The sequence below is a fragment of the Lepisosteus oculatus genome, chromosome 14 (genome assembly GCF_040954835.1).
Source record: "Lepisosteus oculatus isolate fLepOcu1 chromosome 14, fLepOcu1.hap2, whole genome shotgun sequence".
NCBI lineage: Eukaryota > Metazoa > Chordata > Actinopteri > Semionotiformes > Lepisosteidae > Lepisosteus > Lepisosteus oculatus.
The window spans coordinates 55630634-55642267 of NC_090709.1; the positions used below are offsets into that span (position 1 = coordinate 55630634).

General features: G+C 45.0%; 3 non-coding genes across 3 annotated transcripts; 2 read left to right on the forward strand and 1 right to left on the reverse strand.

The window, feature by feature from the left end:
• The first annotated feature begins 1191 nt into the window (after positions 1-1191).
• trnaf-gaa (transfer RNA phenylalanine (anticodon GAA)) lies at positions 1192-1264 on the forward strand. The gene has a single exon. It is a non-coding gene; the product is annotated as a tRNA-Phe (tRNA).
• A 109-nt stretch (positions 1265-1373) lies between these two features.
• On the forward strand, positions 1374-1446 carry trnav-aac (transfer RNA valine (anticodon AAC)). The gene has a single exon. It is a non-coding gene; the product is annotated as a tRNA-Val (tRNA).
• Positions 1447-2030: 584 nt separating this feature from the next.
• Positions 2031-2102, reverse strand: trnah-gug (transfer RNA histidin (anticodon GUG)). The gene has a single exon. It is a non-coding gene; the product is annotated as a tRNA-His (tRNA).
• Between the last annotated feature and the right edge of the window lie 9532 nt (positions 2103-11634).

Sequence of the window (11634 nt, forward strand, 5' to 3'; positions counted from 1 at the left end):
GAGACAGCCTCAGTGTTCCCCAGGCTTGGACAGGAGATCACACACTGTATTATTAGTATTGAGATACAGACTCACTGTCTGTTCCTCCTGCTGGGACTGGAGATCACACACTGTTCTATTATTACTGAGGGACATGCTCACTGTTTGTCCTTCAGACTGGGACAGGACATTCCACACTAGGTTATCATTATTGAGAGACAGGCTCGCTGTCTGTTCCTCAGGCTAGTACAGGAGATCACGCACTGTATTATTATTATTTAGATACAGGCTCACTGTGTGTTCCTCTGGCTGGGACAGTAGATCACACTGTATTATAATTATTGAGAGGCTGACTCACTGTTTCCCAGGCTGGGACAGGAGATCATACACTGTATGATTATTGAGAGACAGGCTCACTGTCTGTTCCTCTGGCTGGGGCAGGGAATCACACACTGTATTATTAGTATTATTAAGAGACAGGCTCGCTGTCTGCTCCTCAGGCTGGGACAGGATATTACACACTGTTGTAGTGTTCTCTCACGAGGCACCAGTTCTGTAGGGGTTTGGGCATTTACTGGGACAATTATTTTTGTGGCAGTAAATCACAAAATTGATTATTTTAATGGTCTTAGAATCCAACCATGCGACATAACTCAAACAACGCACACACAGGTACTAATACACGAGGATACATTTGTTAATATATAGAATATGCATGCAAACCTAACAGATCTTATCGTAAGGGTTATCAGAATACAAAAGATATAAATTCATTCAGTTACAAAGAGTTACACATATCAAGAGGACATAAGTATATCATTCATTTAGACCGTTTCGTAATTGAACTTGTTTACAACTTCTACATGAGATACTCAAAACAAGAACATAACCCTTAGGAATTAAATTGATATCAACTGGTTGGGAGCAGTAATGTAATAAGGTTGAATACTCACTGCCGGTGGCCTCCTTTTCTCACCGTTTCCGTAGTGCAGCGGTTATCACGTTTGCCTCACACGCGAAAAATCCCCGGTCCGAAACCGTCCGGGAACAGCCTCTTTTTGTACGCTCCTGTACTTCACAGGGGTCTTGAGCGACCGGTCACATGTTCCTTTCCTTCTGAGTGACGTTCCTGCAACACTCTCCCGCTCCTCTTGGTGCGCTCATGCCGCAAGACAGGAAGGCTGGAGCAGGTGGGTGTGTGCTCTCTGCACTGCCAAAATAGCTCAGCTGGGAGAGCGTTAGACTGAAGATCTAAAGGTCCCTGGTTCGATCCCGGGTTTCGGCATTCTGTTTCATCGCGCCCTTTGTTCCTCTCTCCAGCGCCACCTGCCTAAAGTGACGCGTCCCTTTCTCAGCCCGAAACGCAAGCGAGACACCAGCAGCAGTCCCTACAGGTTTCCGTAGTGTAGCGGCTATCACGTTCGCCTAACACGCGAAAGGTCCCCGGTTCGAGACCGGGCGGAAACAGCCTCGTTTTGCACGCTCCTGTACTTCACAGAGGTCTTGAGCGACCGGTCATTTGTTCCCAATGTATTTCCGGTGCCTTCGTGCACTCTTGTACCAAACGCACGTTCCTTCTGTACGCGGAGCCGATCATTTGCAATTGGGCTGTGCCGACAGACCAGGTCGAGCTCTGTCGAGCTCTGTCGGCTCAAAAGCAGCGCAGGACCTGCAAGAACATCAGAAAGATTAGCATCCAGCGGGGGCCTCTTAGTGAGCCCAAGAGCTCATCAAGAATCGGCTCCAGCAACAGGGCTGGGCGCATTGTTCCATTCTCCGCCCACTCTCGGTGTAAACAAGTCCCTCCTGGTCTCTGCTTGAAATGCACTTTCCTGCGTTTGCTTTGGTGTAACTGGCTTCCCCTGCATGGGCGAATGTGAAGAAGATCCTTAGTAAGTCATTGAAGAAAACCGAGAAGAGGTCGGAGTGGCCTCTGTCGTTCATCAACGATCCAGTCAGGCAGTACTCCTCTGTAAAGCGCCGTTCGTTCACGTCGATTGGCTTTTTTTTGCCTTCATTCGTGCAAGTAGTAAAAGCAGACGCCCCTATTCTGCCGTGACCCGGATTCGAACCGGGGTTGTTGCGGCCACAACGCAAAGTACTGACCACTATACGATCACAGCGAGTTACCGAGACACACGCGTCAGGGTGGAAAGGGCTGTGCTCTCTTCGTGTGACATAATTCGGAAAAGTCCTGACGTTGCATTTCAACTGAGCCCCAGTATACATCGACCCTTCGACACTCTGAGTGACAACTCTCTTGCGTGTTTTCTCATATTTATGTAGTTTGCTTGCATGATGCCGGGAACAGCATGGTTGTTCGCTGCCATATAGTCTAGCGGTTAGGGTTCCTTGTTTTCACCCAGGCGGCCCGGGTTTGACTCCCGGTATGAGAACGTGTCAGTTTTGCCTCCTGCTTTCCAAAAGATCAGCACCGTGTACGAAGGAGCCGCATTAAAACCACTCGAACGTGCGAGAAGAGGGGGCGCTTGTTTCCAGCCGAAACTTCTCGCGTTTGAGACAAGCTGATCATCGCTGTGGGAGGGTTACTCTGGTAGACAGGGCTGACCTTCGGCAATAGGATTTATACTCTCCAAGATGATATTTGCACTTTCTGGAGAGGCGATTTTCTCCACTTCAGTAGCCCGATTTCGTCGATTGCGTGGAGAGGGCTGTAGAATGTGGCGCCGCCTTTCCTGCTCCGTCCATGACAGGCGTGCCGGTCTCTGGAGAGAGAGCACGGTCCATCAGCGCACTCCAATAAAGGCACTGGAAGCAGCTGAATCGCATTGGCGAAGTTCAGCGCTGGGCCGCTGGGTACATCTTACCACCGTTTCCGTAGTGTAGTGTTTATCACGTTTGCCTCACACGTGAAAGGTCCCTGGTTCAAAACTGGGTGGAAACAGACTTCTTTTGTCGTCACGCACAAAAGGGGATTGGGGATTTGCCTAGCGCTGTGATCGAACAGACCCACTCACCTCTTAGTGTGGCAGGATCTGCACAGTGTATGTCGCAGCGCATCCTGCTTTCACTTCAATGCGCGTCCTGATGTACCCCGGTCTCCCGCGTGACAGGTGGGGACAGGTGACAGGTCCTATACTAACGAGGAAGACATCGCTCTCTCCGACCCCCGGCATCGTGAAAAGGTGCACGACCATAGTGCCTTTAGTGTAAATAATGTTCAATCTGAAATTAAAGAATTATTATTCAAATGATTGTTTAGGAATTGTATGCTAGAGCTTAAAAAGTATGTTCCAAGGTGCTAAATTTGTGTAGGTAACAGTTTAAATGCATTTTTCCACTGTTTACAAATCATCAGTATGGTAACCACAGCAACAGGCGCCACGTCACTGTCCACGGCTAGGTGTCTCGCCTTCGTCACAATGAGCGGTGTGACGTCACCGACAGCAACTAATACTAATATTAGTGTCTTCATGTTAATATTAGTGTGAGTGCAATCGGTAGTTTTAATATTAATGATTGTAATTGTATTAGTGTTATTTATAGTGTATTTGTAGTTATGAGTGTATGTGTCTGTTTGTGTGTGGTGTTTGTGAGGAGTGTGTGGTGTCCGTCAGTGTGTGAGTGTGTGTTTGTGGATGTGTGTCTATAAGTATTCGTAGTGTCTATGTGTGTGTCTGTGAGTGTGTGTAGTGTCTGTGTGTGAATATTTGGATGTGGGTCTTTCAGTGTGTGATAATGTGTGAGTGTGTGTGCATACAGTGCCTTGCGAAAGTATTCGGCCCCCTTGAACTTTTCAACCTTTTGCCACATTTCAGGCTTCAAACATAAAGATATAAATTTTTTATTATCTAAAGCGTGTAGTCAGCATGAACAGAACAACGCAATGCTCTGTAAAAACGAAGCCGCAATTACTCTTTTATCTCGGGCAGTTCATTCCGATACGATGTTTCCGCAGAATAAATGAAATGCCGAACTTGCCGAGCAAGTTTAATACTTGCTTGTGAGCCCTAGATAAATTGGCTGCTGCAATTTCAGCAAGCGGAGTTCTGTTCAGCTGCCTGTAGTACACATTGCTGATTCCTTTTGTGAGGGCACGGGCAATCTTTCAACGATAAGGCTGACGTGCCAGTCGAAATTGTGTTTCCCTTTCACTGTGTTGTATTTGCCCTACTCGTACAACATCAATTGTGATGTCATCATTGCCCATTGGTTTGTCTTGTTGTCATTGTGTATTTTACATTACAGGAACTGAAAGTACTGAACTGAAGGTACTGAAGGTAGGAACTGAAAGTACAGACTGCTTTAATTATAAGAAAGTTTTTTTTCTGCTGTTCTCTTTCCTGATGTATTGGTATTTGAAGGCTATTGGGCAGCAATGATTAATCTTCCTGAACTCGCTATATAACATATGGGTCCATGGTCATCTTAGTTTAGATGTACCTTTTAAAGATGGTATTTTTCTCCATCGTTCAGCCTTCAGACATACTTGGAAAGTTTTAGGCACAGACATAATCTTTCTTAATCCCCTTTTATCCTGAGGTGACGTCCCAGGTAAGCTTGCCCCCTGGGAATATTCACTGTGCTCTTCAGGCTTTTTTTCTGATTCTACACAGATTTTTTCTCCCTCTAACATGTCACCACTGTCTGTGCTGCCGTGTGCAGCCCATGCATCTTCTGTATCTCCTGATGAACTTCTGAGCTCTGTGTTGCCTTCCAAACTATGTCCCTCACTTTGACTTGAAATATTAACTATAGATTGTGTACTGTCATCTGGTTGTGAATCCTTACCAATACTCACCTCCTTCTGCACCCTAAGCACTTGGATTCTTACTTTTTTTCTATCTTCATGCCAAATCACTGATAACCATTTCCTGTTGCTGGAGCAATCCTCTCCAAGGACTCTGTTTGACAGTGTTGACCACATATTGTCATGCCACCTAATTTTTTTTTCTAGCTTAAAAAACTTCAGAAATTCTTTGATCTCACTCCCTACTCCACCAGCCACAGGTCTGGCCTCCTACTTCTCTGTCCTCCTTTAACATGTGGCATTGCCAACAATCTGAAAAATAGGGAACACATCTGAATGAAGTGGAAACATAATTGAAATTCAACTCCCAATGGATGTTAATAGTGTAGGAGTGCAACAGATGTACAAATCCATTCAATATTTTTATTTCTGTGTTTAATTTTTGAGGGACCCTATATTTTGATATAGCATCAATCACAAAACAGCATTCTGTCAATGTCACGACCACCAGCCAACTGGTGGAGATCAACATGTGTTAATCCACCAGCACATGCTCTACTGTGCGGCAAGCAGCACTGTTTTAACCATTCAAACCCGCTTCCCGCTACTCGGTATTGAGTCTTCTCTTTGAGAGCTCTACCTCGCGTTTACTCTGAATCTCGCTTACTGGTTATGGACTCTCTTTTGCCTCTCAACCTTGGACCTCGCCTGACGTTCTGGATTGTTCGCCTGTCTCAATAACTACTTACATCTGCACAGGATCTGCATACCTTTTCACTGAGGATTTCTGACAGTTACAGCCACATAAAAAACTAGAAAAGAAGTATGTGTTTCTTAAAAAAAAAATACCCCCCGAATTGTTTTTGTTTTTTTTAAAGTCAACATATCTGGGTTGTGTTTGCAAGATTTTTAAAAATTGCAAAGTTTGTGTGGGTATGATTGTAAAAAATCAAATCATAACTGAAGAAGGCTCCATGGTCAAAACATTGTGTTTTCTTCTTCTCTTTTCAGCATGGAATAAACCTATTACTTGTTCCTTGGAGATTACCATGTGCCAATAAGATATGATCACTGTATTGACCATATACAATTTCTTGCATTAGGAATTCCTATTTTGCATACCACAGCTTGCTCTCCTTGAGACACGCATACAGGGAGAGAAGCTGGGGGTCAGAGTACAGGGTCAGCCATTTATATGGCACCCCTGGAGCAGTTGGGGTTAAGGGCCTTGTTCAGGAGCCCAATGGAGTAGGTGTCACGCCCTCTGCAGCCAGAGGGCGCTCCTTCTCTGTCCCGTCCCTAGTTTCCGGTCTGCTGTCCTTCCGGTCTTTCTCTTTCCCTTGGGCTATATATTTCCGGGTCTTGCACTCTGTCCTCACTCAGCATTGACGTTCGGATGTCCTGAGACCCGCCTAGCACCAGGGCGCCCCACGTCCGCTCCCTGAGGGCATAGGTTTCTATACGGCATTCCTGAACTCTTTGCACTAATGAGCCCGGGCCTTTTTCCCGTCTTGCCGCTACGCATATGGGTCTTTTTCCGCTCTCCTGCTCCCCACGGTGAGTCCCTTTGGACGTCCGTGACAGTAGGATTCCTCTGCCGACTGTGGGATGTAAACCAGCAACCTTCCAGCCACAAGTGCAGATCCTTAGCCACAGAGCCACCGCTCTGCCAAATGTGCCAATTCTTTAAAGGAAGTCCAAAAAAATGCTAATTTATTTTTAAAAATAGTTGCTGTAAATAACATCAGTGGCTATTGAAGAGTACATACAAGCACAGAGACAAGTTAATAAACTTGGAATGACTACTTACAGCTCTGGAAAGACCGAAGAAATTGTTTCCGGTTGTTAAGGAACAAGTAATAGGTTTATTCCAGGCTGAAAAAAAAAGAAGAGAGAAAACAATGTTTCGGCTGTGGAGCCTTCTTCAGGTGTGAGAGAGAGAAGGCAGTAGGCAAAGGTAATGTAGTGGGAGAACAAAGGCTGGGAGGGAGGAGGAGTGAGAGATGGGAGCAGGGGACAGAAAGAAAGGGCAATCAAGAGGTGTGAAGTCAGAATAGGTGTTGAGATGTGTGAAATACAACTTCCAATGAATGGAGAAAATTTAGTAGAATAGTAGTCTGTTGTTTAGAGAAGGGGGAAGGTGTGATCCTAGCTGCAGGATAAGTTTGGTTTCGGTAGTCTTTCTAATGTATGAGTTCAGAAAACCATCTTTGAGAACACAGATGGAGAGATTAGAGTGGTCATGCCCATCAGAGGTGAAATGAGAAACAGTGGTTTTTGGAGAGATCTTCAATCTTCACAGCCCTGACATGTTCTCTGAAGCGGTCTCCAAGTCTCCTTCCTGTTTCTCCAATATAGAGAGAAACTGGGCATTTACTGCAAGAGATACAGTAAATAAGGTTGCTGGAGGTACAAGATGCCATCTGGGTGATCCAGAATTGTCCTGAGGGGCCTTGAATGAGTGTGGTGTTGGATGTGTACTTGCAGGCGATACAGCGAGCTCTGTTGCAGGGGAAAGTACCTGGTGTGGATGGTTGCTAAGAGCGGTCAAGGGAGCTGTGAACACGAAGGTTGCGCAGATTAGGTGATTGGCGATATGAGATGATGGGGCGGTCAGAAAAGAGGGCCCCAATGGAGGGATCATCCTGTAGGATGGAAAAGTTGTCGTTAACAGTCCTGGGTATAGGAAGTGTGTTAGGGAAGCACCAAAGGAATGCGGTTGTTATGGTGGGAGTTCCTGATTGGGTTGATGGTCCGAGGGGTGTTTTTGGCTCGGGCAAGGGCCCTGTCAATAACACTGCTGGGGTATCTTCTGTTGATGAAAAAGGAGTAGATTTTGAGGGTTTGATTCTGGAAGTCGATGTCGTTGCTGCATATTTGTTGTAGCCGAAGGAACTGTGAAAAAGGGAGAGAATTTTTAGTATGTTTGGGGTGAAAACAAGAGATAGCTGTGTGAATCCGTGGGTTTGTAATAAACAGAAGTGGAGAGTCTGGGGTAGTTGATGGAGAAGTTGATGTCCAGAAACAGAAGAGTAGTGGAAGATATGTTAACCATATATTTGAGGGACAGGTGGAAGTTGGTGAAATGGTGCAGGAAACACTTAAGCTGATCGTTGGAGCATGTGGCGGCACTGACGCAGTCATCAATATATCGCTTGTAGAGGTCAGGGACATAGCCAGTGTAGGAAGCGAAGAAGCGTTCTTCTACCCAGCCAACAAAGATATTGGCATAGCTGGGTCCCATTCTGGTGCCCATGGCAACTCCACTCACCTGTTGGTAAAAAAGATTATTGAAGGAGAATGCGTTCAGTGTGAGAACCAGTGTTTCTGGTTGTTGTCCTTTAATTGATCTGGCACCAAAACATTAATCCTAAACAGTCAAACAAGTCCATGTGATGAAAACCCTTATGCTCTTTAATGTTTTTTTACGCACTAATTTCCCCCCCTCCCACTCATCAGCTTTTGGATGAGAGATTCTGACCACTGTATAAGATCAGAAGCAGTAGAAGAAACAGGCTTCTTTTCTGCTTATTTAACACACTCCTAATGCAAACAACACATTACGAGTACAACGGAAAGGTTGCACCAAATGGGATCAAGCAATTTAAAACATATGTTCAGGGTACAGGAAAGTTGTTATAGAGATGAATGGTATTCATGAAACAAATAATGTTGCAAAAAACTTTGCCAAATGTCACAACCCATTTAACATTCATCAGACAGGTTAATCAGTTGGATATCTCTTAGGTTCTAAATGCACTTAACGGCTGTATAATGCAAGCAAAAGAGTAAAAAGAACAGTAGTGAACTACAGTTCTTACAATAATAAACAGCCATTTGATCTTGTGAATGATCTATCATACACCCTTGAAATGATGTTAAAGATTTGGAAGTTTGCACAGCTTGTAGTCTTTCTAACTCCATGAGACACACAGACAGGGAGAGAAGCTGGGGGTCAGAGCGCAGGGTCGGCCACTGTGCTCTTGTGTCAAACAGGTCATACAAAGACCGCCATTCCTTATATCTTTCCCTGAACCTGTCCGTCACTTCCTCACCTTCCAGAAGCAAAATATCGAGCTTCCACACACCCTTCCCCACAGTAACAGCTGTTGGAATAGAAATTGTACATGACAGCAGACAATGGTCAGAGAAAAAAAAACAGGGGTTAGGCCTGCGGTCGTGCAAGTAAAATCACGTATCAAACAAAATGCGTGAGGCTTGGGTCCCATTAGACTAGTCCCATGTGAAACCTGCCCTCCCCTGACTATGAAGTTTGAAGCCATCTTTCAGTTTAAAATCTTTACATAATGTTTGCAATAATATTGATGATTTATCAAATTGGACCCGTCTCTCGCCCCTCATTCTGCCTTCTCTTTCTAAAAGAGAATTAAAATCCCCAGCTAAAACCACTGGTTCCCATCCCAATAAATATACTCAGTTCCTGAATTAGGACATATCTGTCATGTGAGCAACTCAGACAATATATATTTAAGAGTTTAAATTAGACATTCATGAAACCCAGATACACCACCAGTGCTCTCCCTGGTTTCACTACAAGGTGCTGACGTACCTCTACCATCTTATTTTTAATTAGAACAGCTATACCATCAGATTTATTTTCTTTGGACCCACTCCAGATTGATGGGCCCGATGTCCCCAGTTCTTCCATATCCTTATGGCAGTTTTTAAAGGGTAACCCACACTCCTGTAACAACACAATATCAGCATTTACCTTCCTCACAAATGATAGTATATTCCTTGCCCTTAACTTGGAGCGAATGCTTCTCACATTTATTGACACAATATTAAGAGCCATACTTAAGTAGGACCAGGGGAGACTTAAAGCTCGGCTACAATCATTCAGTAGGTGACACCTACTATACAGGCCTCCACCCCCTTTTGCTTTAATTGTCTCCTCCTCCACCACCCCCACAATCCATAGGATATATCTCCACCTGCCTTCCTTGAGTCTCTGGTTCTAAAGCTTGGTCAGTAAGATCACATATATTGGAGACATCTAAACCCATGGGAGAACCTACCTGAGGACTCGGAAAATGATCTTCCCTCACTCTTCTGCTCAGAGTTAAATCATTTTCTAAATCTAATGTCTCTTTTAGACTGCACCCTCTGTTCTGTACATTTCATTTGAGCACTTTCAGTCTCCACAGGTGGCAGGCTATTGGAAGAGATGCTACCAATCAATTCAGATTCCACCTCACTTTTTGCAACATCATCATTCTCTTTTACCTCCCCCTCATCCCATTCACTCCATTCTGAACCCTCGCTCTCTTTTTCACCACTTTCTTCAACATCAACCACATCCAGTTCCTGATCCATAACCACTGCTCCAGCCCTAAATGCCTTTTCAAACTCTTCCCGTTTTTGCATTGGTCTTCCCAGTTTTGTTTTATTTGCAAAGGAATTTGGACAGTCTTTAAACACATGACCTTCACACTCACAGAGATTACATTTCCTCACGCTTGTACATTCAGTATATGCATGTCCAATTTCCTTGCACATACCACACACCACTTTTGTACAGGCATCCACAAAGTAACCCAGCTCCCCACATCTCCTGCACGGTTTTGGCTGCCCTTGGTAGAACACAAGGCCTCTATTTTCACCTAATCCAATCAAAGAAGGAATGTGTTTAAATCCACCATAACCATTTTTTGTCTTCATGCAATGAAACAGGTACTCTCCATGCACAGTTCCAGATGCCATTATCATCCAAGACTTTCTGAAGCTCACCTTTCACTAAACAATACTTAGACAACCATGTCACAACATCTTCCTTCATCACCATCTCATTAAACATGCGAACAATCACAGTCCTATTAATTAATAATAATTGCTTACACTTATATAGCGCTTTTCTGGACACTCCACTCAAAGCGCTTTACAGGTAATGGGGACTCCCCTCCACCACCACCAGTGTGCAGCATCCACCTGGATGATGTGATGGCAGCCATACTGCGCCAGAACGCTCACCACACATCAGCTTTCAGTGGGGAGGAGAGCAGAGTAATGTAGCCAATTCATAGAGGGGGATTATTAGGAGGCCGTGATTGGTAAGGGCTAATGGGAAATTTGGCCAGGACGCCGGGGTTACACCCCTACTCTTTTCGAGAAACGCCCTGGGATGTTTAATGACCACAGCGAGTCAGGACCTCGGTTTTAAGTCTCATCCGAAGGACGGCGCCTGTTTACAGTATAGTTTCCCCGTCACTATACTGGGGCATTAGGACCCACACAGACCACAGGGTGAGCGCCCCCTGCTGGCCCCACTAACACCTCTTCCAGCAGCAACCTTGGTTTTTCCCAGGAGGTCTCCCATCCATTCAAACATTCTAATCAGGCCCACATCTTTTTTTCCTCCTCTATTTTCCTCCTCTATTTTCATCCAAAACTCTTCCAGTAACTTCGCCGATTGAAACTAATGTCAAAACCAATTCCCTTCAGCAAAGTGATTAAGCATTTGACATCGAATGCCTTAATCCTTTCTGTAACACCTTCCTTGAAAAGTCCAACCATGAAATATCACCCGAGTGAGCCGAAACCTCACCACCCTTATACACCAAACGTGCGCAAAAGTAACAGCGCATGCCGACTCTACAGGCCGCCATGGCCGTTACAAATGTGTCAAAAGCAAACTAAACCTAAACCGAAACCTCATCTGTGCACCAAACCCACCAAAACCCTATTCCCTTAACCAAACCCACCAAAACCTTATTCCCACTTATACAAAAACTCCACTCTCGACTTCTGGGTTCAACCCTTTACATCTCGAACACTGGTTAGAGACTCAGTGTGTCCCAGGCTCAGCGGTTATATAGGACAGGACTCGGCGAGCTGCAGGTGAAACTCGTTGTTCTGCGCTCCCCGTGCGGAATGCGTGTCTCCTCCCTCCAGACTCATCAAACCACCTTCATAAGCTACAGCGG